This window comes from Desmodus rotundus, chromosome 9 (genome assembly GCF_022682495.2).
Source record: "Desmodus rotundus isolate HL8 chromosome 9, HLdesRot8A.1, whole genome shotgun sequence".
Taxonomy (NCBI): domain Eukaryota; kingdom Metazoa; phylum Chordata; class Mammalia; order Chiroptera; family Phyllostomidae; genus Desmodus; species Desmodus rotundus.
Genome location: NC_071395.1, coordinates 101,069,505 through 101,094,657, shown reverse-complemented (window position 1 = coordinate 101,094,657; position 25,153 = coordinate 101,069,505). Strand labels below are relative to the sequence as shown.

General features: G+C 49.5%; 1 long non-coding RNA gene across 2 annotated transcripts; it reads left to right on the top strand.

Moving 5' to 3' along the window:
• The first annotated feature begins 5,010 nt into the window (after window positions 1–5,010).
• Window positions 5,011–14,856, top strand: LOC123477933 (uncharacterized). Of its 2 annotated transcripts, none has more exons than XR_006652971.2 (3): window positions 5,011–5,139; window positions 9,404–9,881; window positions 14,233–14,856. It is a non-coding gene; the product is annotated as an uncharacterized lncRNA (long non-coding RNA). The 2 variants fall into 2 exon arrangements; XR_006652972.3 differs by having other exon boundaries at window positions 5,012–5,139; window positions 9,401–9,881.
• Window positions 14,857–25,153: the final 10,297 nt, after the last annotated feature.

The following is a 25,153-nucleotide window of genomic DNA, read 5'->3' as shown; positions in this document are numbered from 1 at the left end:
AGGCTCTGTGGGTGGGGCGGTGAACAGACAAAAGGCCCTGCCTCCCCGAAGGCAGGACAGTAACGGTAGTAGTAAGAAGTCAATATTCAAATGAACATTATTCCCATTCCATATAGCAGTAACAACACAGAACGCATGTAGATAAATCAGTAAGCACAATACATAAATAAACGATGTCGTACACTAGAAGGTGAAGAGTGTGATGGGAGAAGAGGGCCAAGTGAGGGGATCAGGGCTGTGCAGCAGATTCGATTGTAACCAGGGGGCCAGGGGGGCCCCTTAAAGCGCCATTTGAGTAGAGACTTGAAGGAGGCAAGGAGGTGAGCTATGAAATCAGGAGGGACGAGCCGCAAGCAAAGCCAGGGGGAAGGGGCGTGGCTGTGTGTTGGAGGAACTCCCAGGAGGTCAGAGTGGCTGGGAAGGAGGAAACGCTCAGAAACAATAGGGCTGAGCCTGTCCCTTCACCCTTTGACGTGATTTAGCACCCACCAATCTGGGACACAGAGTCTGTGGCCTGAACTCCTGACCAGGAAATCATGGCCCGCGGAGGCCCAGGCCACTTGAATTCAGTCTGATGGATTTCATCTCAAGGGAAAAAGAGAACCTGCCCTGCAGAGAGGTGTGTGGCAGCTGAGCCAGACAGTGAAAATCGTGTCACCCAAGGAAAGCAGAGGGAGGCCAGGAAAAGGTCCCAGCTCTGCCACGTACACGGAGGGCCAGCGGTCATCACGCTGGGTGTCACTGGATCTGTTTCCACGGGTGTGAAATGGGGTGATAACTGCCAGGGTGGTGAGGCTGGGATGCCTCCAGCCACAGCGAGCCTGGCGGGCACAGCACGCAGCCAACACCCCCTTCCTGGCCCAGCATGCCACGACCTTCTCCTTTGACCTCACTTGTCTTGAATCTGAAGACTAACTTTCAGACTTGTGGTTCGGCTCAGGCACCAGTAAGATTTCCGCATGGTTTTTTGTTGTATTTTTTAATCCCAAATTCTTCCACTTAGTATAAAATCTTCGGGACGGGGAGGGGACAGGGGTGGGTGGGGGTGGAGCTGAAGCCTAAATCCTAAACAAATAAAACAGTGTGAATTTGAACTGGCCCAGTTCATCTTGTAACCATTTGAAAGGACATGAATAAACATTTACAAATGCCCACTTGTCACCCTCAGGTGGCAGGAGGCTCCTCTGGGACTCTTGTCCTCTGCTGCCATCGCCTGGAGAAAAGAGAGACTGCAGGGACATGGAGGGATAGAAGCCAGGGATGCGTGAACAGCAGGGACTCAGCCCCTTTCCCCACTGACTTGGACACCCGGGCCTGCCCCACTGAAGAGGTAGGTGGCGAGGCTCGCAACACTGGCTTCCAGGTCCATTTCAGCACCCTGAGGGGCTCCATGTCAAAAGAAGGAGGTCTGACCATGACAGATCTAGCCTTACCTCCTTCCACAAAAGAAAATCAAGAGCAAGGCAGTTGAGCCTTTCCCAAGGCTGAACTACACCTTCTGTACAGTGTCAGGATTTGAACCCAGAGCCCTGAGCTCTAAATCCAGGTTAGCTTTAGATACTGGCTACTCAGAGTGCAGCCTGGGTGCCGCCTGGGAGCTTGTTAGAAAAATGCAGGCCCTCAGGCCCCACCGGAAACCTGCTGAATGGGGCCCAGCATTTTAACAGATCCCCAAGCAATTGGTATGTGCGTCAGAGCTTGTGATTTTTAAACACACTGCCGTCCAACTTCCAGCTTCCCTAGGAGGGCTCATTAAAATGCTTTTACAGTATTTCCCCAAATGAAAAACACATTATTTTTTTCCCCACTTAGAACAGTTCTACATGCTCACTGTAAAAAAATTCAGACAACACAGGACAATTTAAAGAGGAAAGCAATAAACATTGTGGTGTCTAAACATCTTTCTAAACATTTCCTTTGTGTACATTTTTTTTTTTACAAAAATCAGGTTGTATTCCCCATATTCTCTTGTAGCTCTTGCTTTTTACTTAAGATCTTATGGATGATTCCTCTTTTGAAATAATAGTTGCTCAATGAGTATTTGCTAGATGAAAAAAATTGAGTGAAACGAGTCACAGGTGTATTAGTTATCTGTTGCTGCATTACAAGTTATCCCAAAGCTTAGCAGTTTAAAAGACAAATCTTTATGCCCTGGCTGGTGTGGCTTAGTGGATTGAGTGCCGGCCTGTGAACTGAAAGGTCGCTGGTTGGATTCCCAGTCACGGCACATGCCTGGGTTGCAGGCCAGGACCCCCAGTTGGGGGCATGAAAAAAGGCAATCAATCAATGTTTCTCCCTTTCTCCCTTCTTCTCTAAAAATAAACAAAATCTTTCAAACAAAAACAAATCCCTATTATGTCACACTGTTTCTGAGGGTCAAAACCTGGGAGTGACTTAGACGGGTGATTCTGACTCAGTGTCTCTCACCACATTGCAGTTAACCTATTGGCCAGGTATGGTCACCTGAAGGCTGTGTCACCTCTTACTCTCAGCCATCACCGCCTCTCACCTGACCTCATGCAATAGCTATTTGTCCTATCAGTTCTCCTCAAGGCTCTCCCTACCCTCCTCTCAGCCATTCACCCATTCACCAGCCAGAGTGAGCTTGGCAAAAGGCAAGTTCAATCCTGTCACCCCTACTTAAAATCCTTCTGTGGTTTCCCATAGCTCTTAGGATAAAGTATAAAAAAATAAAACAGAAGAAGGTCTACAGGCCCCGGGGCTCTGGCTACTGCTGACATCCCCACCCTCACCTCCTGGCTTTGATCCCTCGCTGTCTGTGGTCTAGCCATTTCCCTCAGCCCTTCCCCCCGTTCCAAACTCTGTCCCTCCTGGAGTTCTTCACAGGGTTCCTTCTGCTGGAAGTCCACCCAGACACTGTCGAGCATTTAGTGAGTGCGCATGCGCAACACGAGGCTACTTAGTAAACCGCTCCTCTAGCCTTCAATTCCCGTCCCCGTGGCCTGGAGAATGGTAGGTCTTCAATGAATAGTTGTTGAATATACTATCTTTTATCCCTCCTACTAGTGGCAAATATTTTCCCGGTTGGTAGTTTTCCTCTAACTTTGTTTATTGTTTGTTTAAAACTTCACAAGTTTTACATTTTGATATAGTCAAATCAGTCTGTCTGTCTTTGGGGATTTCTCTGTTGCTTTATGCACAGAAATTTCCAGAGGTTTTATAAGAAGAGCAGGTGACTTACAAGGTGCCAAGTGTGAGGAATTCAGATTGGCGGGAACAGGAAGCCAATGGCCTGGGTGGAACCGGAAGGCATTATACTGTACCTGGGTAGGACCAGGTAGAGCCGCAGTGGAGGCCTGGTATTCTTGGCCCCCCCTTTCCCTCAGGGTGTTCACTCCCTTCCTAAGGGGTCGGGAGAACTTTAACACCTTAGGACAGGTCAAGGGAAAGCAGGCCAGAGCCTACCATTTGCCAGACAGTGGCTTTTAAGGTAAGAGTTGAAGGATGGAGCAGCATTGTTGTTAAGCCCAGGCTCTGCTTGTGCGCATGTGCACACACACGCACACGTGTGTGGGAGAGGCTGCGGACAGAGGGGGCAGTATCTGTGAAGAGCCCAAGGGGGCATGTGTTCGGGTGGCCTTGTGTGGGAGAGGCTGCAGACAGAGGGGGCAGTATCTGTGAAGAGCCCAAGGGGGTATGTGTTCGGGTGGCCTTCACTGAGTCCCCAAAGAGGCTGCAGTCACCTGCTCTCTCATCCAAAACCCACGGATGGGTCAATGAGAGGCCGTTACCAACTGAGATGTGTGGATGTGTTCCTGAGGGTCTCGGCCCAGCTGCAGTTTCCACGGAGGACAGGAGCAGCCAGCTCTGGTCCTACCATGCCTCTCCACACACCTGCCATGAGAATGTGGGCAAAACATGGGTATGACACCACGGTTGTCCCCAGAAGCCCATCCACAGGCATCCTTGGTTTGCCGGCTGACAGTCCCATCTGGGCCTCGAGAAGCTGCAGCCTTTTGGTGTTCAGTAAAACACCTGTAAACTGCAGAAGTTCAAGGACACAGTACAGCATGTAAGCTAATGGGGTAGGAATGTCAATAAAGGTGCAGCTCAGGCCTGCCCAGCCCTCAGCCCAGCAAGGTGACATTGGGGGAAGAGTCTCCGTCTTCTGGGGACAAGTCAGAATAGATGACAATGTTACTGTGACTCCCAGGTGTTGGCAGGAGCCAGGCCATGTGCTGAGCAAGCACTTTCCTTAACCTTAGGTGGTAGGTGTAACCTTATCCCATCTTACAGATGAGAACCCCAGGCTCTAAGAGGTTCTGTGATCTCTCCAAGGTCACTCAGCTATACCCAGGAAGATCCAGAATCAGGACCCATGTCGCCTGGCCCTAGAGCCCATCAGGGGAACTGAGATGACTGGTGGTCTCCCAACCCTGGTGGAGGGAAGGTGTCCGTGGGCAGGGGGTGGGCACACGTGAGGCAGGACTGTGACCTTAATCTCTGATACCTGGAGGCAGGACCTGACATCAGGGGTTTTGATTCTGAAAAGGAAGAGCTTCTTGGGGAGGCAGGGAGGTGTGGAGGTGGCTGCTCAGATCTTTCTCAGAAGACAAGTACCTCCCCTGCCCCTTTGCAGAGCTGGGAAAGGGCAATTTTGGTAACAGGACGACTGTGTGGTCCCCAAATGAATGGCAGGGAGCAGGCTGGCTACTTATGGACAGAGCTCTGGAAACACTGCAACAGTGACTGCTAGTAAAACCATTACCTGCAAGGAAGGGTGATGGGGTTTGGGCTGTGTGACAGCTGGGACCAGGAGACTGTCCTGCAGGAGGACCCAGGACAAGGTGCCAATCCAGGCTGTGAGAGGAACAGGCTTGCTAACAAAGGACAGAGAGGACTGCCTCCCCTCGCTTCAGAACCCCAGCTGTCTGCATGGAGGAGGCACCCTGGAATGTGGACTGGAGACGAATGGGGAAAGGAGTGGGGTGAGGCAGCTTAGGGAGGAGACTGGGAGCGGCCACAAGGCCTCTGCTTGTTAACTGCTGAGCTATACTGTTCCAGGAAGCATTTGTGAGTCTGTGCGCCTCTCTGTTTATAAACTTCCCCACATCCAAGTTGGAATCACGACTTATTTGGCAAAGAATGTCCTGGACAAGGAGACTGAGGCGGGAACAAGTAGGTACATTTGTTTCTCAGAGCTCTTGATACATACAGCTTGTTTGTCCAAGGCTCTGGTATCTTTCTAAGATAAATAATTGAATTGTTGGAACTGTGAAAATGAGCCCTTGGGCAAACTTTGGATCATTGTCAGCTTGTAAGTCAAGGGGGGTGTCTGTGTCAGTTCAAGATTATGTGTATATAGCTGATTTTTAAAAGATTATATTTTATTGTTTGTGCTATTACAGTTGTCCTGATTTCTCCCGCTTTGCCCCCCTCCACCCAGCACCCTCCACTCCCTCAGGCAATCCCCCTACCATTGTTCATGTCCATGGGTCATGCGTACAAGTTCCTTGGCTACTCTATTTCCTATACTGTACTTTACATCCCCCTGGCTGTTCTGTAGCTACCCATTTGTACTTCTTAAGCCCCTCACCTCTTCACTCATTCCCCAACATGCCCATCCCATCTGGCAACCATCAAAACGCTCTCCATATCCATGACTCTGTCTCTGTTCTTCTTGTTTGCTTAGTTTGTTTTTTAGATCCAATTATTGATAGCTATGTATTTCTGCCATTTATTGTTTATAGTTTTGATCTTTTTCAGTTTCTTAAATAAGTCCCTTCAACAGTTCATATAACAATGGTTGGGTGATGATGAACACCTTTAGTTTTTTCTTGTCTAGGAAGCTCTTTATCTGCCCTTCGATTCTAAATGACCGCTTTGCTGGGTGGAGCAATCTCGGCTATAGGTCCCTGCTTGTCATGACTTTGAATATTTCTTGCCAATCCCTTCTAGCCTGCAAAGTTTCTTTTGAGAAATGAGCTGATAGTCTTAAGGGAACTCCCCTATAACTAACTAATTTCTTTTCTCTTGCTGCTTTTAAGATTATCTTTAACCTTTGGCATTTTAATTATGATGTGTCATGGGATGGGCCTCTTTGCATCCATCTTGTGTGGGGCTCTCTGTGCTTCCTGGACTTGCCTGTCTATTTCCTTCACCAAGTTAGGGAAGTTTTCGTTCGTTATTTTTTCAAACAGATTTCCAGTTTCTTGTTCTTTCTCTTCTCTTTCTGGCACCCGTATGATGTGAATGTTGGAACTCTTGAAGTTCCAGAGGCTGCTTATACTATCCTCATTTTCTTTTGGATTCTTTTTTCTTATTGTTGTTCTGAGTAGTTGTTTTTTTTCTTTCTTATGTTCCAAATCATTGATTTGATTCTCAGTTTCATCTGCTTTATTGTTGTTTCCCTGTAAATTGTTCTTTTAATTAGTGTATCTTTCATTTCTGACTAGATCTTTTTTGTGCTGTCGAGGTCCTCACTAAGTTCCTTGAGCATCCTTATAACCAGTGTTTTGAACTCTGTATCTGATAGATTGCTTATCTCCATTTCCTTTAGCTCTTTTTCTGGACTTTTGATCTGTTCTTTCATTTGGGCCATGTTTCTTTGTCTCCTCATTTTGGCAGCCTCCCTGTGTTTGTTTCTATGTATTAGGTAGAGCTGCTTTGACTCTGTGTCTTGGTAATGTGGCCTAATGTAGTTTGGTGTCCTGTAGGGTCCAGTGGCACAGCCTCTCCTATCACCCAAAATGGGTACTCGAGGTGCACCCTTCGTGTGGGCTGAGTACACCCTCCTCTTGTAGTTGATCCTTGGTTGCTGTTGGCAAGTCAATGGGAGCGATCTACCCAGGTCATTCAGCTGCAAGGACTGGCTGTGACCACTGACCACCAACCTCCACCCTCTGTGGAGGATCAGCTGTGCAGGGGCAGGATGGTGGTGCTCCAACGTGGTCTGTAGATGTCCATTGGGTGCGCAGGCTCTGGAGTTTCCCGGGTGGTGCAGGCCAAGGTCAGCCCCCACCTGTGTTTTGCCTGGGGCCACCCTGCCTGAGCTATAAAGCAAACTGAAAAAGCTACTACTTGTGCTGGGCTTCAAGATTCCCAGGTGAAGCCAAGCTATGAATTCAAGCCGGCTGCTGCTACTGCCAGTCCTGGAGATCACTGAAGACAGGTGTTGCTTGTTTGAGAGGATTTAGGAAATTGTGCAGCATGAGCCAAGACCAGCCATTCATATGGACAAGTAGCTTGGATGGGCTTGTAAGTTGGGTGGGATGGAGTCTCTGGGATCTTCAAGGTGGGTCAAACAGTGTTAGCCAGGCTGATGGAGTCTCAGGTATGATACCAGCTTGCTGGTTCTGTGGGTCAGTCTGGGTGGATGTGGTTTCTTTAATTCTGTAGTTGTCAGACTTCCACTCAACTAGATTTCTGACTGTTGTTCTATATTTTAGTTGTAATTTTGTTGTGGTTGGGCAAAGAGGCAAGCCATGTCTACCTATGCCGCCATCTTGACTGGAAGTCCCTATATAACTGATTTTATAATAAAGTTGGGACTTATTTCATTTTGAATGGTTTTCTTTGTAGAAAATAGACATGTAGTCAGTCACTATGGTTTTTAACTGGAAGAGACTAGAAATATGACTGTGCATTAATAGATTTGGTGTTTTTTCTTTAATGAATTAATAGATTTTGTTTTTTAGAGCAGTTTTAAATTTACAGAAACACTGAATGAGAAGTACAGGAAGTCCCCACACCTCCCACCATCACCTCACACCCACAGTTTCCCAGTTACTCATGTTTTTTATTACAACTGAGCCAACATTGGTGCATTATATTATTCACTAAACCCCACAGTTTGCATAGGGTTCACCCTTTCTGCGGTGCATTCTGTAGGTCTGGACACATGGATAGTGACCTGGACCCACCATTACAGTTACGGAGCATTTGCACCGCCCTAAAAGTCTCCCGTGCACAGCCTAGTATGAACAGACTTTTCAAAGGAAGATTTTAGACATGAGTGATTTCCTCCTCCACTTTCTTCTAGAACGTAGAAGCTATATTGTGTCCCTTCTCACCCCCCTCCCCCGGAAGCCCCTCCCCATTCCAGGAAGCTGGTCAAAATGGTTCCTCACTGACAACCTCAGAAGAGGTGGCCAGGGAATGTTCGGCACCTTAATGCACAGTGGTAATGTGGCGGCCCCCTTCAGAATGATGGGCACAACTGCCCCTAATAGTGTGATGGGAGATAGTTACCCAAGGCCCCACCTCAGGGGCCCTGGCCCGATTCCATTCAGCTCATCCCTATGCCCTCATAGCTTTCGGTTGGAAGCAACAGAAACCCAACGTAACTGAACTTCAGCGGAGGAGGTGTAAGTACCCTGCTGAGGACAATGCTTAGACCTGGTCCTGCACCAGGGAAGCTCTCAGTGGTGTCTGGCACTTAGTGATCTGTCTCCAAAGGGCCCCTTGATCTTGCTGAGCTGATGACACCTTTCATCTTTCAATGTTTGGAGGTTTTGTCTAAAGGGCTTTGCCTCTGGCTATACAAATGCAAAGTCAGGTTCTCACCAGCCCCTCCAGCTTTTTATGTCTTTTCTAGTCAAGGGTTCCTTTACCAGTTGCCTCCTCTGGCAGGGAGGGACTCGTGGGGCTGGCTCCAGCATGTTATCTCCGAGGGCACTGGGGGGTTTCTACCCCAGGGCCGCCAGCTTGCCTCAGAGATACCCTTAACGGGTCCTATGAAACCAAACAAGCAGGACACCTAAGGAACAATCGTTCTGAAGCAGCTTTACCATGGTCTCCCACAGCCTCTCACTCCTACCCAGCTAGCTCTTCCCATCCTGGCCAAAAGCCCAGGCAGAACCCCGGAAACTCTGGTCATCCTTTCTCTAGTCCCTTCAAGTCACAAAACAGTGTCACATTAGTCATTAAAAGGTCTAAATCACAAAATAAGGAAACACTCGTCTTCCTTTCAAGGAGACCTCTCTCTAAGCGGAGGCCTGTCCCAGGGAGCAACCTGGGTCTAGAGAGAGGCAGGGCTGTTGACTTCGGCCGGCTTTGGGCAAGGACGGGCTTCCCAGCGGTGGGAGCGCTGTCATCTCCTGCGGGCTGCCTCATTGCAGTGCTGCCAGGAGCATGTCCCCACGTCCAGAGGGCAGAGCGGCTGGGTCACTGCATCAGTGAAGTCAGAGCCTTCCCACTCTCTCCATCATCTGTGCCTCTGAACTGCACCCCTGGAGGGGTCCAAGCCCTCTGCTAGCAGAAGAGAGAGGAAGGAAGGGCTGTGTGAGGTGTCTCCTCCGGAAGCAGATGCTGAGGTGGAGTTTGGCCTGCAGGTCATTTCTGAAGGGGCAGGCTAGTTAAGATAATGTGCTCGTTTGCAGGCTTTAAAAGGATGGGTCTGAAGATGGGGATGCTGGACAAAACCACCCTCTGTTTTCAGCAGGATTTGAACTTGCAACGCAGAGCCTGGCTGCTGCTGGTGGCCACCTGGAGGGAGAGCCTGCCTGAGAAGAGAGAAGCCTAGTTGTGGGAAGAGAGGCATGGGTTCCCACCACAGCCCCTGAGCCCCTGTGTTCAGCTCCACCCATACTGAACTCACACACTCCTTCTCCACCTAAATCCAACTGAGTGAAGTTTCCTCCGATCGAGTGCGCAGAGGAATCTGGGGCCCTAAGAGTGGGCTAGCGCTCTCAATCCCACTGCCTTACTGGGCATTTGCCAGAACTGGCCTGCGGCAGAGGGGAGGCTTCAGGCTTGTGAGAGTGACAGTTGGGATTTGAAAGGTCCCAATCAATTACATTGCATGACCCTCCCTCCCCCGGTTCTGAATGAACCAAATGAGAGATGGGCACAGATGTTCGGCGGGTGGCACTGAAAACATCAGCTTCATTATGGCGGCAGCTGGAGGAGCACATGCTGAGGTAAGCAACGAGAGCAGTTTCCTAGCCCTGCACCCCAGAATCAGGCCAACGTAACCCCCGTCAGTGGCAGAGCTAGACAAGGTCCTCCCAATCATGGGCTTCCCTGGTGCCAGCTCCTCCCCTGGGGGAATTGAGGGAGAGGACGGAGAGAGGCCAGGAGGTCCTCTCCAGCGAGAGGCCAGGAGGTCCTCTCCAGCAAGTCTCCTGTCACTCAGAAGCACTGAGATCTAAGGAGCTCTGCCACTACCGCCCCTGGAACAAACAAAAACCCCAAGGGAGGATTTAGTCTAAAGTCCAAAGTAGGGTTATGCTAACTCAGACTTTCTCAGTCCCGGCACTGCTAACATATGGGACCAGGGAATTCTTTGTTGTGGGGCTGTCCTGTGCATGGAAGGGAATTTATGTGCAATTCCCTAGCACCTCGCCACCTCCACCTCCGATCGTGACAACCAAACACAGCTCCAGACATCGCCAAAGGTCCTCTGGGGGTGAACTTGCCGCAGGGGAAGAACTGCCATGTTAGTGGGGCAGGACGACAAGAAAGAACAGTTATCCTGATGCCCCAGCTTCAAGAGCTAGAAGAATGCACTGCAATTGGAAAGCAAAGGACCGGAGGCAAAAGGAAAGAGTGAGGAGGTGTGTCCCAGAGACATTTGTGGTGGCGAGGCGTTAGAGGTGATGCGGAGCCCCCACAGGGCGTGCAGAGAGGAACCAATATGGTGCGTACACGTGGAATCAGTCAGGATGCTGGTTCAACAGGCTGCTGGGGTGAGCCCGGTGCTGGGATCGTGTACAAGGCGTGGGCAGCTCTTGAGATTCCAACCAGGGACAGAGAAGCTCATGTGTCTGGAGGGGCAAGGGCAGGGACCAGCCTCTGGGCTTGAGCTGTGGCCTGTGACCGTTGGTGGAGGAATGCAGCCACTGGTCCCCCCTCCATCAGATCAGATAAACACGTGGCCTCCCCCTCTGATCTCCTGATGGCACCTTCCAAAGGCCAAACCCTACTGGAAGCTAAAAGGAAAGGAAACCTGGTAGATACAGTCTACAGAGTTCAGCTTCCCAGAGCACAGAGCAAGGTGGAAAGTGGGTCTGAGGGGCCAGTGGGGAGTGCCCAGCGCACACACCACAGAGAACTCTGCAGAGTTTGAAGCAACGGGTGAGACGCACCCAGAGCCACATGGACGAATCTCAGAAACTTGGTACTGGGTAGGGGGACAAGTGAAAATTGAAATGAGAAATACAATCCAATACCATTTATGAACATTTAAAATGTATGCATGTGTAGAACTCAAAATACAAAATAGCAATACTCTTTAAAAGATTCACTTACTAGCTCTGGCCATTGTGGCTCAGTAGGTTGGAGCCCATCCCATACATCTAACTATTGTGGGTTCGACCCCTGTTTGGGGTGCATATGGGAGGCAACCAATCGATGTTTGTCTCTCACATCAGTGTTTCTCTTTCTTTCTCTCCCTTCTTCTCTCTCTAAAACATGTACATATATGTTTTTAATTTTTTAAAAAGACTGACTAGAATATTTGTGTACGGTGAGGAGGGGATGGAGAATGGCAAAGGGGGATGTAGATAAAGAGAATAAATAATTACAAGCAAGACAGGAGCCCTGCATGCACAGGAGATGCTAGAGCGTCATAAACTGTGGCATATGGTTAGCTCAGATTTCTACACCTGAAGTTGAAAAATGGAGAAAGATTAAAAAGGGACGGAGGAGGGAAGGATGGAAGGCAGCCGATCCAGGAAGGGGACGAGTGAGTCTGTGGGCAGGAGCCGCTCAGCAGAGCCCAGTCTCTGGTCCAGAGGAGCCCTGGCCTATTTGAGGAAGGAGTCATCTCAGCCGTTTCTCAGAACCTTCTTCACATTTTAATAAAAATAGGTGGCACATCAAAAGATTGTACAAGCTTCTCATTTCCCAAAGAGATTCCAGAATTTTAAGGCCACTAAACTTGACACCTTTGATTTTGGAATGAATTCAAGTCCAAAGACCCAAATGGAGCCCCAGCTTTGCATCCAGCCGGGCGTGAATCATCCAACAGATGGTGGGGGCACATTTAGAAGGGGGGAGCCCAGCGAGCCCTCAGCTAGAGAGGCTCCCAAGATGAGCCCTGCCAAGCTAAGGTGCCTGCTGCCCTCTCTGAAAGGGGCCAAGAGGCCAGGGAACGTGTGAGTCCTGCTCTTTCTGGCAGCAGGGACCGGTTGTGACTCCAGAAATTTGAGCAATAAGGGGATGGGGTGGAGGTGGGGGAAGCAGCAATTGTCAGAATAGGAAAGCAGAGGCTGGGGTCAAGCTCAGCTTCTCTTCCCCTTCCCAGGTGTCTCACAGCTTTCCCAAGCTCCCTCTTCTTATCTCTGCTTCTCCACCTTTGACCTTCCCAAGGAGACGATTCCATCACCATCCAACATGGAGGCTCCACTTGGGTGGTGTGTGGCTCAGCCATTATTAGCTCATCCAGGGCCAACTGGCTGTCTTCATGCACAGGGCTATTTTCTTACACGAGGCTGGTGGCCACTGGGGCTTTGTGCCCTCCCAGGAGACACGCAATAGATACAGTGAATCCTACTTTACTAGGCATCATTCTGCATTAGTCCTGTGCCACATGCTAGAACACCTCGTAAATGATGTTGCCCAAGTTGCCCCTTTGGAGACCCAGTTAGTCCAGGCTGCTTGAGTGGACAGTGCCACCAATGGCCAAGTGCCACGGCCTCCTGCCCCTGGCCCAAGTCTCCCACGCGCACCCTCCTGCTGGTCCCCGTCCAAGCGCAGAGCTCAGAGGCCAGGCCCTTCTCCTCTAGCTCCCTGTAGACTAGAACCAGACCGTTCCTGCTAATGTTTCATATTAGTAAATGCTCAGGTTTCATTGATTCCTACTCAAATACTCTCGTCCAAGCCCTCAAGGGAAGGAGAAGAGTAGAATAAGGCAAAGGTGATGGAACCGGTGGTGGTGATAATTTTGCCCAGCAATGTCCAGCATAACTTGGCAACCAGTGACCTTCCCACTAGTCTGCCTGGTGGGCACAGCATGGAAACAAAAGGCAGAGCCCCCCCCCCCGACACACAGAGGGGCACAGGGCTTGAGGAGCTCTCTGCCCTGCCATCTGTGCCACCCTCCCGAAGGGCAGAGGACAGAACTCCTAGAACCAATGTTCAGTCACGACAGTGAAGCTGTCCCCTTTAAGTATGGACTTGGCCGTTGTTTCCACGTGGACGAGATTCAGAATATTAAGGAAGGAGACTTCTGTTCTTATTGCGTGACTGTGAGAGGTCACTGCATCGATGTCACCTGGCCTTGGAGGCCGTCTCTGTTGCTGCCCCACGCCAGTCTTGCATTCTCTGGCATTACTGAGCAGTGCGGTTTGTACTGAATGTTTCGCAGAGAGAACTGAGCAGGAGGTTTGTACATCACTCGCTTGCTCCATAGCAAACTCCTCAGAGTCTTCTTCTGCCACCCACATCTTCTTCCTGGTCCCTCAGGACTCTCTTCTGACCCTCCCCAGGCAGCCCCTGGCAGTGCTCAGCTCCCCCAGTTCTGCTTCCTTCATCCTGACTCCCCCCTGGGCCTCCCTCCAAGCCTTCCTTCCTTTTGTGGAATGGTTTGGCTTCCCTCTGGGCTTCTAACCACAATTCTGCACACGCCCCTTCCCATCACATTGCTCAGTAAACCCCATGTACCAAGACCAGCCTTTAGGCCTTCAGACGGAAGGCCTCTGATTGACCAGCCATCTTCACATGTCCATCTTTTGGAACCATCACAGAATGTGCTGCTAAGAGAGGTCCGGGCCCAGCCTGAGTCACCTGACCACCTCAGTTGCACTGTGCCGGGCACTGTGATTGACAGCACCCCCACCGGGGTACAGGGATCTGGGTGCATTAGCTCCAAAAGAAAGAGGTGCCATTATCAGGAGAGGGCTGATGGGCTCCCAGAACAAAAGCTAGCCCAGCCTTCGAGGGTCCCCTTGGAAGTGGGAATGAGGTTTGGGGGAGGGGAGGAAGAATTACACTTTTTACTTTGTAACAAAACAAACTTACCCTGCATTGTCCTCTGTACTGGATTCTGTCACTTGCAATCAAAAGAATCTTGACTGTTACAGAAACATTGGAGGGAGATGGCCGGGCGGGGGGGGGGGGGGGGGGGGAGGAAATCATTTTTGCATTTGTTTTTAGAATTCATGTGTTTTGCTAAAAAGGTTTTTAGGAATTTTGAACTATTTTAAAGTTTATCTTGCAGGCTGATCTTCATTCGACACACATTATCTTATTTTCTCTCTTCCACATAACTTTTGAATTTCTTACTTGTGAATGTGACTTATTGAAAGAGTTAATTTTGTGTTTTTTCAGGAGGTGACTGGGGCATGACTGCCTGGTGACAGAGATATTGGCCACCTGCAGAATTCAGGTCCTTGCCACCCTGACAAACTTGTCCTGACCTGGTTCCCACAAGAAAACTTCTTGCTTCATCTGATGACCTTGCTTCTGTAGTTCCATTTTAGCTTCTAGCTCTTGTCTGAGCAAGCCTGCTCCTCCATGGGTGGCTGAAAACACTTCATGAAGAGGTGCACTGCCCAGGAGTTAGTGACAGAAAGCACTGTCACAATTTCTGAGACATGAGTACAATTAAAACCCCATTGTGTTCCCTGTCGGGCGCTGAAGCGGACATTAAGCAAGGCTTACCTTGAATCATACATTTAGAATGCCCTGTCATAGAAAATTATCTTTAAATGATAGCTCAGCAAATAAACATAAAAAGCCCCATACCATTTATTATTAATGTGATGCATGTTAAGTCTCTCGGTGGAATGCTAAAAATGTGCCAATAAATTAGTTCAAGAAATGATACAAAATTAAATATTAATAAAGTGCTCAAACAAATACAAATTATACTGCAGTATAAGCTTGTAAAGATTTCCATGCAGAATTCTCACTCCATATTCAGGTAATACTACAATCCAAAAAATAAATAAATATCATTTTTACTAAAAAAGTTTCCAATTCAACCTCGGCTTCTGTTCTTTTAGAAAGACAATAAGCCATTAATGTCTGCCCTTGGATTCGTAGGCCATGGATATTCTTTATGATGCAAGTGATAGGAAGCCCAACTCACCTGCCTTAAATGAAAAGGAGAATTTGCTTGCGTGTTTCAATGAAAAGTACAAAGGAAATGTGGCTTCAGGCAAAGTTTCATCCAGCAGCTCAAAGGAAGCCACTAAGAACCTGGTGTCTTTCTGTCCCTCCCCTCTGTCCTCAGCCCCCTCTCTGGCCCTCCTCCTCGGAGTAGTGGATGCTGAGGGTGCAGCCTCTCTGTCCCTGGTGCAAACCGCAGCTCTCATTCCTCCAGCTGTAGGGAGGGTTGGTGGTTGATGGCTCACAGCTGTCCTCCAGGCATCGTTTATGTTAGTAAACACTCAGGCTTTATTTATTCGCATGCAATGCTGTCCTCTGCCTCGCCCAAGCTTACGTGGCTTCCCAGTGACTGGTCAGTGCAGGGCTACAAAGGCTCAGTCCTCTTGTCTAAATTTGAGACAACTCTAAATGGCCATCTCAACTCCAGAGTTCCCTGTAGGACCAGCTGAGGCCCCCGGTACAACTGCTTCTCGCTTCCCCTCCTCCCTCTGCTCCATCCTGCTTCCCCTACCCTCTTACTGTTTTCCAAGACCACTCTCATTCCGGAGACCACTCCCCAATAGATTTCTGCCACGTAAATCTCCACACAGTCTGCTTCCAGGGGCCAGCTGTGACAGCTGGGGCTCGAAGTGATTTTAGGAGGCAGACTAAAACTAGGAGTTTGGAGCTGGACGGCGGAGCACAGACAGCCCCTGGCAAGTTAAAACTTTCGCTGTGGACACACTGGCGGGGAGACTGGTGGGAGGGAATGCACTGGTGGAAGCAATTCTAGGCATCACATTAGCACAGTTCCAGGAAGCAGGAATATAACGGCTGTGGAATCACAGGGTGGAGGCTACCAAGACAGTGACCCTTTGAAGGTGCCTAATCACCAACTTAAGGCAAAGTGTGAATGATTCCTGGGTAGCATGTAACAAGAGAGTCTCATATTGTGCAGCTGGAGGGCAGAAAAAGCCAAGGATCGGGTCTGGGACTTCCCTGTAAGAGGAATAGAGGGACCGCAGCAGAGATGACATGGCCCCGAGGGTGACCCTCCTCGTCCACCCCTCCAGGACTCACTGCCTTCCTCAAGAATGCCTGGGCCAAGGAGCCCACACTGGTCGTGTTCTATAACGCGGCCCCCACTCAGCCCCTACGCCACGTAGGCCATCATGGTCTACCAGGCCACCCCAACCCCTCCCTGGGGCCTCTGGGAGGTTACAGGAACATGCCCAACATGCCCAGCTACCGCCATGGCACCCAGGGCCCAAGCTTGGAGAAACAGTGAGCACCTCCATTGACAGGGAGGAGTCTGTCTCACTGTGACCCCCAATAAAAATGTGAAAACCGACCCCAGGAATAAAAATGGGGAATGGTACTCCAGAGAAGGTCAAATTCTCAATCAAGTCAAGTCAGTTCTGCCAAGGTCATGTCCCGATAGAGAAGGACCAGGACTCAGAGATGGGCTGGGCTCACCTGGGTTAGTGCACTCAGAAATCCTGAATCTCCAGGTTCCCCCGAACCTGTGCACCTACAGAACTGCTTCCCCTCCCTGTTAGGGGCTAATGCTCCCCCATCCTGGAAGACGATGCAGGGAGCCTCTGCTTGGCAAGACAGTATCCACCCCTCTCCTGGCCACCAGGCAAAGAGCTAGAGTCAAGTCACAGCTTTACCCAGCTGGGAAGTACCGATATGCGGCTAGTAAAAGAACGGGACTGCACTACCCCCTGACGGAGCTACAAGAACTTGCCAACACGCAGTGGCTGTGGTCCGGGGAGTAGGTCCTGGACTGGATCCTGAGGATGAGGGCCAAGGGGGCAGAGCATAAAGGTTGACTGGAGAGAATTTATTAATATGGGGGCACTCTCCTGCGCCACAGGATCTCACCCCCTGGCAAGGAGGAGGTGCTAGGATGGCTCCCAGAAGCTGGAAATATCAATGGCACAAACTAAGTGAAGTAGAAAAGCGAGAACTGCCACAGCAGCAAGTGGAAGGAGGGACCACCTGCATCGCTGAGAGTTCGTTGGCGGCTGTACCCTCTGCAGGCCAGGCCTGAGGGTGGGAGGTGCTGGTAGTGATGGGGATACGAGCATCCTAGAGTAATACAGGCCTGCCCCTTTCTCACTTCCTCCGTCCCCCAGGTGGTCCCCCTGGCTAGTGTGTGCATGCGTGTGTGAATGCATATACACACACACAGACACACGCGGATGTAAGTTCCCAGAGGGCAGGGAGTCTTTGCCCATTTTATTCACCACGGAATCTTTATTTTTATTACTTAAGACATTTTTTTCACTTAAACAACACTAATTTATTTCCTCACAGTTCTGGAAATTAGAGGTCAAGAGCAAGACATCAGCAGGGTCCACCTTTCGTGCCCAGAGCAGTGCCTTACGCATAATAAATGCTCAGGAAACTTTGTAGAATGAATTCAAAGTGAATCCCAGAAATCATCCTGCCTCCCCCTTCAGCACAGAAGCCCATGATTGTCTGTGCATCATTTCACGTAAAGAGAGCCTGCACGGTCCCCAGGCCACCAACTGCAGAGCTCAGCTAGGCTCAGCCAGGAAGCCCAGTGACCTCTGCGAGGACACTGTGGTCATCAGTGTGCCCTGGCCTCAGCAGCCTGGGACTACCAAATGGGCACAAGTCACAGGGGTTTCCGTTCCCATCCCACCCAACGCTCCCGGGTACTCCTGGGGTCCCTGGGCCCATCCCGTGCCCCGGTGCCTCACCCCCACCGCTGCTCTGTGGTCTCCATCCACCCACTGCCCACTCCGTCACAGCCAGTCCCCAGCCTCCCTCAGAAAGACCCTCCTCATCCCCACCACGAAGTAGGAGACGGAGTTCCAACGCCTAGATTTTACTGGAACTTTGAAGGCAGAGAAAGCAAGCAGAAAACAGAAGCACTTTCTACTGCCTCAGGATGGCCCTGGGCCCATCCTCTGGGGCCTCTGACATCGCTTGACCACCCCAGCTGGTGCTGTGGGCACGACAGCACCTGCCCTCAAGTGCGTGATCTGACCTTGGACACCGCTCCTACCTCATTTCCCCCTGCTCCCTCCTGCTCATCCATCTGAAGGCCCCAGATACTTCTTTCTGCTCCAAGAGCACACCCAGCTCATTCCTGCTGCAGGACTTTTGTCCCCGGACCTTTGCCTGGCTGGCTTCTTCTAGTCTTTACTTGTTCCCCTAATGTTGCTCCAGGAGGCCTTGTACAATAGCCACCGAGCCCCTCACTGTCACTTCATAGTACCTACCACTGTACGAATCACTCTTATTCATTTCCTCTTGCCTGTGTATCATCTCTCTTCAATGGACTGTAAGTCCCGTGCGAGCAAGGACTTTGTTCCACTCACCACTGTATCTCAATGCTTAAAACGTGCCTGGCACATAGTAGACGCTCAATTAAAATCCACTGGATGTTGAATGTTGAACATCCTCTCTACCTGGATTCCTGGTCCAACAACCCAGAGAGAGGAAAGGTTTCCCTCTTCCCAGCTTGAGGCCCACGTCTGAGGCTCTGGTGTTCTATTCGGACCTAGCCCTTCCCATCCTGCCTGCTGGCGGACTGCTGACTATCCTCAGGGGACACCACCCCCCACCGAGGGGGACAGTCTAGTCCTTAGCCCCAACCAGCCCTGACGGAATTTCTCAACATCAGGACCTTTCCTACTGATGGTCATTTAGGGTTGAAGGCCATCCTGTGAGGCTATCAGTGGTCTGGTCAAGGTCAAGCTGCCAAATCCAGGGCACTTTCTTTTCATTTGGTCAAAGTGAAGACAGGCCCAGGCCTGCGTGAGCTTTGTTAGAGCTTTGGCATTCCTGATCTGCGAGTGTGAACAACACACTCACACATGCACACACACACATCACGTGACACTCAGACCACCGAAGCCCAGGAAGCCCCCGGGCCTGTAGACGGAGGTCCGGCTCCGTGCAAACATGCACCTACCCATGCTTGGAAGCAGATCCCTTACTTCACCTCTGGGCACAGGGTGGTCAGTGACTCAGGGTCCTCCGCAGCAAGGACAGATGGGAACTTGCTGGTCATTCAGGAAATGAATATCTCCTCCTGGTATTTTGCCCCAAATAAGGACCAGCCTTGGTCCAAAGGTGAATTCAAAGCATCCAGCACACATAATCAATAGAAGAAAAAAGCAAACAAAATATAACCAGAGACTTTGAAGTTAAGAACAATCTAACAATAGCCAGGGCAGGGGGCGAGGGGGGGCGGGGACAGTGGGAAGAGGGGATTACAGGAACTACTATAAAGGACACATGGACAAAACCAGGAGGGAGGGTGGAGGTGGGGGAGGGAGGTGGGTTCGGCTGGGGTGGGGTGGAGGGATGGGGAGAGAAGGCATATAACTGTAATTTAATAACAATAAAAATTAAAAAAAAAAAAGCATACAGCACAACTGCTTTCACTTTTCTAGAGGTAATTTTTTCAGGTCCAGCCATCAGGGTTTCAAAAGGCCTCCGGGCTCCCCACGACACCCCCTTGCCCCATGGCCTTGGCCTTCCTGCCAGCCTGCGAAGTGCTCTTTACCTGCTCTATCTCCTCTGGTGCACAAACCCCCGGGGAGGCCTGATTAACTGGGACTGGCGTTTAGCCTTTCTATGATAATTTTTTAAATGTTAAGAGCATGGAAGATGGCTCTTTAAGTGTTTTCACAATCAGAAACCAGAGGGGAGGAGGAAACCTTTTAAAATCTCAATCAAGCAAAAGTGGAACACGTGCCCACCCGAAGCAAAAGCGCACACTGGTGGCGGGGGGGGAGCGCTGGGGGACTGGGGGGGACTCGTGGAGCTACTGCTGCCTGGAGACACGCGAGGGCCCAGGAGAAGGGTGACTGAGGGGGACTTCAAGCTGAATTTAAAGATGAGGCAGTGCTCAGCAGACTGCAGCTGGTGAGTGGCTTAGGGGTTATCCAGGCTTGTGTCTCTTCCACCTGCCGCTCTTTTCATGCAGAAGTGTCTGTCTTTAGTGCCTTTAATGATCAGAAAACTGTATCATGGTAACTGGGGGATGGTGGGAGGGGGGAGCGGTCCAAAAAGCCAGGAATGTAGAATGTTAAGAATAGAAAAAAAAATGAGTTTTCTTTTTTAAAGATTTCATTTATTTATTTTTAGAGAGAGGGGCAGGGAGGGGGAAAGAGAGGGAGAGAAACATCAATATGTGGTTGCCTCTTGCACACCCCCTACCGGGGACCTGGCCCACAACCCAGGTATGTGCCCTGACTGGGAATTGAACCAGTAACCCTTTGATTCGCAGACCCACACTCAGTCTGCTGCGCCACACCAGGCAGGGTGAGTTTTCTTGTTTTCAAGTGTTCAAGTAGACATAACAATTGGGACTGGGTGAGCAAAACTTAATTGGGAATTCCTGGCAAGAGAGTGATGTAGACACTGCTCCCTGGATCTTGGGCCCGGCCGTCCCTCCCCTCTGTCCCAACAGAACACCCCCAAAATGGCTAAGGAAAAAGGCGACGACTTGCATCAGCACTGGACACTAGCCATCCACACCGAGAAAACTCAGCGCTTTCTGCCAGACGGCACCCTGGGAGACTAAGCGGAAGGCATCATTGAGAAAAGGCAGGCTGCTCCCAAGTGGTCCAAAGGTCATCAAGAACATGTGGGGCCCTGGCAAGTTCGCTCAGTTCGTTAGGACATCGTCCCCATACGCCAGGGTTGAGGGTTTGATCCCAGGTAAGGGCACATACGAGAATCAACCAATGAATGCATAACTAAGCGAAACAACAAATCAGTGCTTCTCTCTCTCTCTCTCTCTCTCCTCCCCCCGGAAACACACGTGCGCTCTCTCTCTCTGAAATCAATTTTAAAAAATTAAAAGAGGAAAAAAAGGAAGACATGACAGCCGGAGTCCCCCCCACACACACACCCCAATTTCTGGAGTGTGGGCTCTGTTTGCCTCCCCACTCCCACAAGCTGCCAAAGACATGCCCTTGAGACTGATGCGGTGAGACAATCTGGACCGGTTATGACTCAGTTAAGGCTCCTGTGTGCATGACTCAACCCAGTTGAAACCTCTATATAAACTTTTAAGATTTGGTGGGTGGGTGTGAGAAAACTTCTTGTCCTGCAGTCGCCCGAGACTGATTTATGAGTTCCGTTGCTTATTGAACCTTCCACCTACCAATCTGGCTGCCCCTTTCTTTGGTGTCTCTCTGCCCCCCGCCCACCAGGGTGGGTTTTAGCTTTCACCCTGGGCAGCTCCAGGCCAGGGTTGTGGCCTACACCAGGTGTGTCCCTCTCACTCAGCAGGTGAGGCCCGGAGGTCAGGGTGGCCTGAGGAATGATGAGGTGAGGGTGCTCCCCAAGCTTCCCTCCCACCTCTGCATACCTGTAGCTTTCAGACCACCCCAAGTGCACTGTGGGTGCTTGACTGGTGCTACCTGGGCACAGCCACTGAGAAGCCCTGAGAAGCAGCTGGTGGGTCCACGGAGCAGAAAAGCATGCCACCATCCTGCCCAAAAGGAATTCCCCCAAAACTTTGAGTAACTTATTCGCAATAATTAAGTCTTCCTGAGAACTTAAAAATAATAAGAACTCCATTTTTTTTTCTTTGCTAAAAATTCATCTGAGGAGGTGGCACTAAATCTCCCAGCAGGGGCTGCTCAGCTCCTGCTTTCTCCCACCCCCTTTGGCTGCGGGATGTCTGAAGTGATTGTTCCCTGCTGTGTCCTCTGTCGATTTTCCTCCAGTCCTTTGGTCTGAACCTAAAAGGCTGAGAAAGACGCAGGCAGGAACTCTTACCACCTCCCACTAAACAGGGCTTGGTTTTGTCTTGGCTTGAGTTGTTGAACAGGCAACAACTCGTGTCTCTTTCTCCCGGCAAGGGTGGGGTCATTGGAGACACAGGTCACAGGAACTAGGCAACTGGAGATGAACATGTCAGGTTTATTGCTGACAAAAGGGACTGGAGAATGTGGCTTTAGCTCCTTAGACAAATGGGCACCCTTGTGCTTTACCCTTGAACTAGACAGATTTTGCCATCAGCCCCTGATACACGGCCCCCTGCAGGGCCAGGCCAATTATTGCCAGGCAAAGAGGAGCCCAGAAAACCCTTTCCCAGGAGCTGAGCCCCCACTCAGGGAACAGGTAAGACTTTCTTCTGAGGAGCGGGTGACAGACAAAGAGGCCTCCAGTGTTTCTGTGGCCTGAGTCAGTGCCATCCCCCAGTCCCACCCTAACAGGGAAAAATGAAACCAAGGACATAAAGATTCTACCCCAACAGCCACACTGGGCTGACTTAGACTTGCCTCCGGGAGGCCGAGGCAAAGGAGCGCTCACAGGGTCTGGGGAGATGCTGAAGCTCAGAGCCTACCTGTCCCCCGACGCTTCTGAAGCAGCTGCCTCTCTGTGGGGCAGGGTAGGGGGGAGATTCGCTACAGCACCAAGTTTTTGTTTTGCTTTTTAATCGGAACATCTGATTTGAATTCTCAGTAAGGCTCCAGGGGGCTCTGGAAAAGATCTAGAAACTAGAGGAAATCGTAATAAAGGGGCAGAAATGTGAGAGCAAGAAGTACAGCAGGGCGGCAGAAACCACGACAGCTGGGTTAGAAGCCGTCAGGTAGGCTGTAAATAGCAGAGAGGGCACTGGAGGAAACAAAATGAACATGGTCAAGGGTAAAAACGATCAAGAGATGAAAAGGAAAGAGGCAGGCAGCCGAGCACAGGGGATATAACCAGGGAATAACAGGAATTCCGGAGGAAAAAAGAATAGACAGAGCGAAAGCAGTCATCAAAGACGTGGGAGGAGAGAACTTCTCCGGCACACAGAAAGAACTCGGTTGGAAACTGAGAGTGTGTTCTGAGTCCCAGGCGAAGTTAATGAAAAGGGGGCCACATTTAGACACACTCTGGTGGAATTCTCCAAGTAAAAGCTGTTAAAATTTCTGAAACGCGCGCACACGCACCCATGCAAACAGGGAACTGAAGGGAGAGAAAGATTTTACTTTTCTTTTTCTGTCCTTTGTTCTGTTGTATTTAAACATACATATGCATTTTTCTTTTGTAATTTTAAAAACAAGCTTAAGTTGGAGGGAGGTTGATAAATGAGGATCTTATAGACACAAAAGAACAAAGAGCCTAAAATGAAAATGATTGTAGACGTGTCACAGGGAAGTAAATGTCAATGTGTTTTACCTGGACTCACAATTGAAGACCCATCTTACTTGAAAAAATACATTTTACTTTGTAAATGTATACTTAAACAGGAGAAAGGATAAAAAAGAAAAATTAAATCTCTGCCTTAGTTTTTGGACATTCATGATGCAATAATTCATTATCTTTACATTTGATGGACTTTAATATTTCCTACTCTTGTCGATATCGTTCTATGTTTTTAAAAATGCACTCGTGGTCCTGGCTGGTGTGCCTCAGTGGACTGAGCACCGGCCGGCAAACTGAAGGGTCACCAGTTCAATTCCCAGTCAGGGCACATGCCGGGGTTGCAGGCCAGGTCCCCAGCAGGGTGCGTGTGAGAGGCAACCACACATTGATATTTCTATCCCTCTCTTCCTCCCTCCCTTCCCTTTTCTCTAAAAATAGATAAATACAATCTTAAACACACACACACACACACAGTCTGTTAAGGTGAATGGGTTGTGACCTGCAGGCTGAAACACATTGAACTACAAAAACGTAAGGAAAAGCCAAATTGTGCCATCATGGATGAAGGCAAGAGAAAGATGTTTTCAGGTTGGATGTTGTTTAAAATAATCTCTCTTGCCCTGGCTGGTGTGACTCAGTGGATTGAGCACTGGCCTGCAAACCAAAAAGTCCTCAGGTCAATTTTCTGTCAGGGAACATGACTGGGTTGCCGGCCAGGCCCCCAGTTGGGGGTGTGCGAGAGGCAACCTGTGGATGTTTCTCTCACACATTGATGTTTCTCTCTCTTTCTCCCCGCCTTCCCCTTTCCTTCTCTCTCCTTTCCCCTCTCTCTGAAGATGAATGAATAAGATCTTTAAAAAAAAAATCCTTCTCAAGTACTGTTCTTGAATATATCACTTAAAAATGTCTACTGGGATATAAGAAAAAACATGCAAAAAAACTCAAGACCGAGGAAAAATTCAGCTTGAAGCACTTACTTGGTGGTTTAGGGAAAGAAGAACTTTCATGAATTCACAAAAGAATGTGAATTACTAGCGTGTTTTTTGTGGAAATCTTCTGGCAATATCTTTTAAAAATTGAAATACGCATTTTCATCTAACTCTTAGGAATCTATAATACAAAATAAAGATGCCAGTATCCAAAAATATATGAATGAAGATGCCTCTTGCAGTAATATGTAGTGTTTATATTTCATAGCTACACCTTCATTTTGTTTTCGTCTGCATTGTTTCATAACTTCTCGTTTGTCAAGAAATGTCTTCATTTATCTCTTGGAGCTTTCCTATTTTTAAGTGGTTGCCAGATTAGTCCTAAAATTAATTTCATCTGTGAGTTCATATTTCAGTTGTTAAGCTGGTTGGCTGTGTTTTTTAGCATTTGATTTCTTCGCGTGCTTTGGAATTTTGGTTTACAGGCTCGTGATGGCGGGGAGCTTTTGCTTTGTGCCCCGCTTGGCTCTCTCTCTTTTCTTGTCTGGTGGATTTAATTTTGTGGTGACAGCCCCTGTGCCCCAGTCCAGACTGGTCTTGTGATGACAGCTGCGGACCTGTGCTCTTCACTGACGTGGGGGTCTTGCAGACCCCCTCACAACAGTAGAAGATGGCTTGACCCTATTCTTGATGGCAAGGCTATCTTTCTCAGTCCACAGTTTTGGCTGTAGGTCCTGAGAGCTGGTCAGTTGCCATTTTTTCTCAGCCTTCTTTTTCAAGTGAGAGGCGGCCTCCTTCCGGTCCCTGGATTCAGCCAGGGAGTCTGGCTCCTTCCTCTACTTCATGTGCTACATTTTAGTTCCCACAGTCCCACAGGCCCTTGGCTTTGGCCCTACTCACCAATCTGTTTTTCAGTTAGTTCTCTTTCTTGTCCACTGAGAGGTTTATCCTGTTTTTTAGCTGGTTTATATCTTATTAATGTCTTTTAAAACTTGTACTCGCGTTGTTATGCATTTGGAGCAATGAGAACTTGTCAAAGCATGAAATTCCAAGCTTCCTCTCCTTAGTGTTTCGGTCACTTTCTGCTTCTCATA